The sequence below is a fragment of the Kryptolebias marmoratus genome, linkage group LG10 (genome assembly GCF_001649575.2).
Source record: "Kryptolebias marmoratus isolate JLee-2015 linkage group LG10, ASM164957v2, whole genome shotgun sequence".
NCBI classification, from domain to species: domain Eukaryota; kingdom Metazoa; phylum Chordata; class Actinopteri; order Cyprinodontiformes; family Rivulidae; genus Kryptolebias; species Kryptolebias marmoratus.
In genome coordinates this window covers 3,907,896-3,914,612 of record NC_051439.1, presented here as the reverse complement: position 1 = coordinate 3,914,612, position 6,717 = coordinate 3,907,896, and the positions used below count along the sequence as shown (strand labels likewise).

The window sequence follows — 6,717 nt, the reverse complement described above, 5'->3', positions numbered from 1 at the left end:
TGCTTCTGTAATGGATGCCGTCTGTGGTTTAGTTTTGTCTTGCTGAAATATGCAAGGCCTTCCCGAAAAAAGATGTTGTCTGTATTGGAGCATGTTTTCCAAACACCTGTGTATACTTTTCTGCATAGAAGGAGTTTTTCCAGATGTGTAAGCTGTCCCTGCTAGAGGCCCATACCATCAGAGAACTGCACTGATAACAGGCTGGATGGTCCCTCTCCTCTTTAGTACGGAGTACTAGGCAGCTGTGGTTTCCAAACTGAATTTCAAATTTTAATTCCTCTGACCACAGATCAGTTCTCCTCTGTCCCTCAGTCCATCTTAAATGAGCTTTGGTCCAGAGAAGACAGCAGTGTTTCTGGATGGTGTTCACATCTGGCTTCTTCTTTGCCTGATAGAGCTTTAAGCAGCATTAGTGGATGGTACAGTGAACTGTGTTTACAGACAATGATCTGTGGAAGTGTTCCTGAGTCCATGCAGTGATGTCCAGAACAGAATCAGACCTGGTTTTAATGCAGTGGCCCCTGAGGGCCCCAAGATCACAGGAACCAATATTGACTTTCAGTCTTGTCCTTTGAGCTCAGAAATGTCTATAGATTCATGAACTCTTTTGATGATATCATGAACTGTAGATGATGGGATATTCAGAGTTTACCCAATAATCCTTTGAGGAACATTATTCTAAAATTGTGTCACTAATTTTAGATGCAGTATTTCAGAGTCTGGTGAACCTCTGCCCATCTTTACTTCTAAGACATTCAGCCTCTCTAAAATGCTCTTTTTATATCCAGTCCTCTTACTGACCTGTTGCCAATTAACCTAATTAGTTGCAAAATTCTCCTCCAGCTGCTTCTTATTTGTACCACTTATTTTTTTACAGCCTTTGGTCAACCCTATCTCAACTTTTTGAGGTGTCTTGCTGCCATTAAATTCGAAATTACCTTAGCTTTCCAATAAACTGGTGCATAAAAAAAAAAGTCTTCAACAGCTGATCAGCTGATAGTTACTATGTTTTAGTGTGAATAAAATACAAGTTTTTGAAGTTTGCAAATCATCGCATTTTGTTTTTATTTACATGTTGCACAACATCCCAACCTTTTTGGAATTAGGGTTATATTTCTGGTTAGTGTGAACAAGATTAGTATGTTTTCCTAAAATATGATGAAAAAACATATGCATCCTTCCTCCTTGTTTAGCATTTTTAACTCAAACTTTGAAGGATGGAAATTTGCATACTGTTTTCCTACAGTTCAGACCTTTGCAGTAAAATGGTTTCTTTTAGTTTGCTTAGTAATTGTATTACAGCAAAGCCATAGAAACTGAGCCTGGCATGAATGTATCTCAAGTCTAATAGTGATGTTAAAAAAAACATATAAAAGCTTAAAAACAAAATGTATCTTTTTCAAGTATTGATAAACTTCTTAGAATTAAAGCCATAACATTTTTAACAGAAGTCCTGATTTTTTTTTAAAGTCATGTTTTAGTACTGGCCATCTAACTTTCTGGGACTAACTTTAGTCATAATCTTAGCTGACAAAATGCAGACAGTTTGATGTATAAACTGTAGAAAAGGTGTAAAGAGAACCAAGATCAGATAAAATGTTAAAGCTTCAGCCAGTGGCTCAATATGGTCACCACGGTAACCACAAACCTGTGTATGTCACTCCCTGGTAACATGCTTAAGAGAAGCAGACAGAAAAACAGACTAAAATGTAAGCCTCAAACAGCTGCAGTGGCAAAACTAAAATATTCCTGGACCATAACTGGTTCTCCCAGTTATGGTCCAAATGGTCATCAAATTTAAACTTTTATGGATCTACAGTGTTTTCTACAAGAAATCCAACAAGTTAATAAGACCTTTTACGTCCTGTTAGGAAAAGTCAGTTTAGATACAATGGGAGCCTATAAGAGCTTGGCTGAGCACAGGCTGTACTCTGGGGAGATTTGAAAGAAAAATTTAGGTCCTATAGCATGGAAGCATTGGATGAAAGAAGACGTAGAAGTGTAGAGTTTGTTTGCAAAAATTTGAAAAAGTTTAGACAGCTCAAACGTTACTGTGTGACATACAAAGTTCAACATTATATGATAAAATCTCCAAATGAATAGTCAAACTTAAACTGTGATTTGGTAAAAAATGTTAAAGATATCAAAATGTCAGTTCAGACATGTAAAGTTAAACCATCTGTAAGCCGTTTAAACTTGTTTAAAAATGTTCGTACTGTAAAATATGTTTGAGCTACAAAACTCCAAAGAAGACTGGGTTTTTCTTCACTTCTCACTAAAATCTCATTGTTAAAACTAACAATTGTGATGATTATAACATGTTAAAAAAAGGGGCCATCTTGTGAACGATCAAATAAACTGATAGTTTCTTTTTTAATCGATAAATAAGCTTTGGTCACAGCAATAATAAGCAAAGTTTTATAGGTTTGGCTCTATTGAAACATCTGAGTTGTATGTTAAAATGTAGATTTTTATTTTAAATTGAGTATTTGTCCTTCTACAAGAACTTGTTGAAATAAGCAGTATATTTGAATTCTCTTAAAAAAATGTGTGTGCCTGGATCATTGTAGTCCGTTATTACCTTAATGTGAGTTATCAATTAGCAACAATTTACATTTTTTAACATCCCTAAAAATGTTGGTGATTTGTTTGTAAATCAATATAAACTATTTAGTAGTTTTAAATGAAAACAAACGAGTTTACATCTCAAATGATGGCATTACAAATTTAGTCAAAACGATCTGATTTTGGCTCCTGTTCTGTGATGCAAAAAGTGTTTCTACAAAGGCAAAGCTGCTAATAAACAAACACACAAACAGGAAAAAAATGGACATGAAAACAGATTGCATTCCTGCTTTTTAGTCATTTTCAGATGTCTGCTTACAAATCAACTGTCTGTGCATTAAAAATGTTCTAATACTGATAACAAAAAGCCATTAGGAATGAAAAGTTGCCATAAATTTGCATATACCCTGCTTGAATACCTGTGTGAAGTAAGAAAAACAAGCCAATACCAACATGAAAACAGAACATCCAGTGCAAATCCTGACACGTTGTACCTCTGAGCACAGACACCAAAAGCAGAGGAAAGATCAATCGTCTTGTTTAATTGCAATATTGAAAGCATAGATGCATTAATTGTGAAAAAGGTAGAAAAAACACCAAATTTTTCCTCAATAAATTAAACCTTTCTGGACGAAGAGCAGGGCCAGTTCAAACAGCAGGGAACATTTTCTGTATAGCATTCAGATTTGATGAAACAAAAGACAAGTTGAGTTCATGATGCTGAAACAAAAAGTGCAAGTCCTTTCTGACCTTAACCTCTTTTAAAAAAGTAAAATATAGAAAATACAAGTGGCTTATGTGACTTTCCTTCCACCCTTTTCCACAGGGTTTCACAAGCTTTTTTTCATGAAACTTTACAAGTTTCCATCGTTTGATCGACAAACAATAAGCTCAATAAGAGTTGGTAAAAAAAAAATTATAATAACAATAACAATAATTACAAAGACGGTAATAACAAGAAATGTAAGTAATAAACACAGTCCTGTACATTCAGGCTCATATTCTGATAAACCACTGCCAAACCGATCGATCAGTCTTCAGCTGCTACAGACGTGTACTGACTGAAGAAAAGTGTTCGATGCCATTGTGTCATCTTCATCTCCTCTCAGCTGCCCACGGCTATGGTTCAGTGGAAAAAAGCATTTTCCATTTCATATCTCCGCTGCTGTAAAAAGAAAAGAAAAAGTTAGTCACTTATTCTTCAATTAAAAGGCGATTTCACACAGTAATTCCCAACCATTGGTGTGCCGTGAGACAACATCGGTTTCACTGAATTGGTCTGAAAATCATTATTTATTTCAAATAAATTTCTCTTTGTTCATCTATGTGACAGTGACAGGCGGAACAGTTAAATATGCTTCCACAAGGTGGCAGCAGGTGGCCAATTAACCTGTGTATCCACCTGTTGGCATTCAAACTAAATTAGTGAAGCATGAGCTGTGACAGCAGTTATTGTCATCGATTATATCTGAAAAGAAAAAGTGCACAATCTGACCAGGGTCCTGGGGAAAACTGTGGTCCATATGAAGGGCCTAGTATGAGTAATGGTCAGGAGAAAGCAAAAAGGTGAACTCAAGACAACACAATGAAAGTTATCGGTCCTTTGGATTTACTTTTACCGGGGAACCAACCGATCCAATTCTGTTATGCTTGGTGTGTGGGGAAGAGATTCCAACAGTGCCATGGTTTAACGCCGTCTCCAAATAAAACACCCATCACTTCAAAACAAGAGCACAGACTATTTCATTCAACTTCATGAACAGACTGAGAAACAGGCAGCTTTGTTGAGGAAAATACGACAGATAAGAAAGCTCTCAAAGCCAGCTACCAAGCTGCTGAACTCATCACCAAATGAAAACAGCCACACACAGCGGCAGAGACATTAATACTACCTGCCTGCAAGATCACTGTAAATCAGACGCTCGGCCCAAGTCCCTTTCTCAAATAATACAATTGCCAGACATCTTGATGACATGTCTGCAGGCACTGAAAGGATCATCTTGGACAAGCTGTGCGTCAGTGGAAAATCTGCACTGCAACTCGATGAATCTACAGATATCAGTGGTGCACAACTTTTGTCAAGCGGGTGGCTTTTCAAGACCGAAACTGGTAAGCATGTTTTGTACTTACTTAGTACTTAGCTTTGTTTTGTTGTTACATGTAGTGACCCAACATGCAGCCTGTGCCACAAAAAGCACAGTACAGTACAGCATCTCTCTGTTTTTCAGAGTTCTCTGTTGTTATTCATTGGCCTTGATGTGAGGCTTGTGTTGGTGCCTTGTTTGCACTTTTTCATTTATGTTAATTTAATTTATTTGTAAATGTGACTTAAATTAAGATTCAAATTAGGTGCAATCAATTAGTATTTATTTTAATTGTATATTTGTTTAAAAAAGTATTTAAAAAGTGCCTATTTGTAAAACTAGTTATGTAAATATTTGGCAAAAATATCTTACAATATCACATAATAAATAGCCATATTTTCAACTTTCCTGTCAACTTTAATCTTTTTTTTTTTTTACTAAATCACGGTCGGCCAGCGATCGGCCGGCGAACAGCCACCTACAACCAGGCTTAGCCTCTTTTCTGGGGGAATCCCTGGAGGGCCTAACATGACATGTTCCTCCACCCCCGGAAATAGCAGGATAACAACTGTGCTGCACTGTGTGAGACAACATGCAAGCATCTGAAAACTCTTAAACAGAATTTATCATTTCATTTCCCTTCAGTTTCCACTGTATGCCATGACTGGGTTAGGAACCCATGAGGTTCAACCGCAGTGGGAAAGGACATGTAGGAGGAAATAACTGTACTGAGAGAAAAATCATGGTTTAAAGCTGAGCTTTGCTGGTCTTATTTTGGACAGTTTTTGGCTGACTGTTGCCAAGGAGTTCCCCATCCTGGCAAGCAGAGCTATTTCAGCCCTGCTCCCATTTTCTACAGCCTACCTATGCAAGCTTGGCTTTTCAAGCATAACTGCTATAAAAACTAAAGAGAGAGAGACTCAGAGCTATTGAAAAAGATCTTTGTGTGTCTTTCTTCAATGTCTGACAGCATATCATTGTTGTGTTCAACTAAACAGGCTCAGGCTTCATACAGAGTAAGTAAACAAAAACTAGACAATCATTATTTTTCATTATATATACTTTTTGTGACATTTTTGTTTGATGGTGCATCGTGGGATTTTTCTTATGTAAAATATGTGCCATGGCTCAAATAAGGTTGAGAAACCAATTTGTTCAAACTGACAGAGATTTTTGGCCACTTGAGGGCAGCAAACCCTACCTGTGACTACAGCATAAAAATGTGAGCTTTCAGACCAGATTTTGGTCCCAGCTTCAGAGGAAGATAACAAGTATTTTCACTACAAAACTTTCCTTTTTTTACAAGGCCAGCTTCTGTTAGTGTGGTAAAACCTAAGCCCAGATATAATCTACATCATCTCCCAAGTATCCAGACATTCTTGAAATCTTTTTAACCCCTTACCACACGACGGCCCGCCTGTGGGCCTTTTACTGTGTTTTCTATTCAAATCTGTATAGTTTTTGCTACATTTATTGTTTTTATGAACTTAAATTTCAAAATAGTGGTGTTTTGGCGCCACTTTTGATTGATGTTTAGTCTGACCAACTGGGTTGCTCTCTGCCCCCCCTAGAGCCCCTCTAATTTCCCATGCGTAAAGTCATGAAAGTCTCCTCCCCTCATTTACAAGCATTTAGCTCTGGTCAGTCAGCCCCCAAGCCGGTTCTGACACCACAGGCGGGTAGCCAATGAAATTCCGGTCACATGATTTTTCTGGGAGGGGGGTTGGAACTTTTCATGACTCCCAAATCAGTCTACGTATAACGGTCTAACAGAGAGGCTGCTTCATGCGTCCTGCGCGTAAATGCTGTGAAGACTGTTTTTTGTACTTTTTTCGACATAAAAGCTGCCGAAATGACCAAAGGAGATAAAATACACAACAGAAGAAGTTCTGGAGCTGGTGAAGAAAAGAAACAGCGACTTTTTAGATCGGGATATATCTGATAAAAAGAGCGATGCCTTTCTCGAAGGATAATACGTCCGTGATCAGTAAGTACTAACCTTTTTTTTCACAAGTACTCATTGTTTATATGCTGCTTACTGTTTATATGTTACTCATTGTTTATAGAC

General features: G+C 37.4%; 1 protein-coding gene across 2 annotated transcripts in view; it reads right to left on the bottom strand.

Annotated features, from left to right (window-relative positions):
* Positions 1–3,086: 3,086 nt before the first annotated feature.
* Positions 3,087–6,717, bottom strand: part of mta1 (metastasis associated 1) — a 58,027-nt gene continuing 54,396 nt past the window's right edge. The window contains exon 18 of one of the 2 annotated variants that reach the window (XM_017421585.3): positions 3,087–3,727. The gene's annotated coding sequence lies outside the window, so the exon portion shown is untranslated. Of the gene's footprint in view, positions 3,731–6,717 lie in introns of both variants that reach the window. The other variant, XM_017421584.3, reaches the window with a different exon arrangement.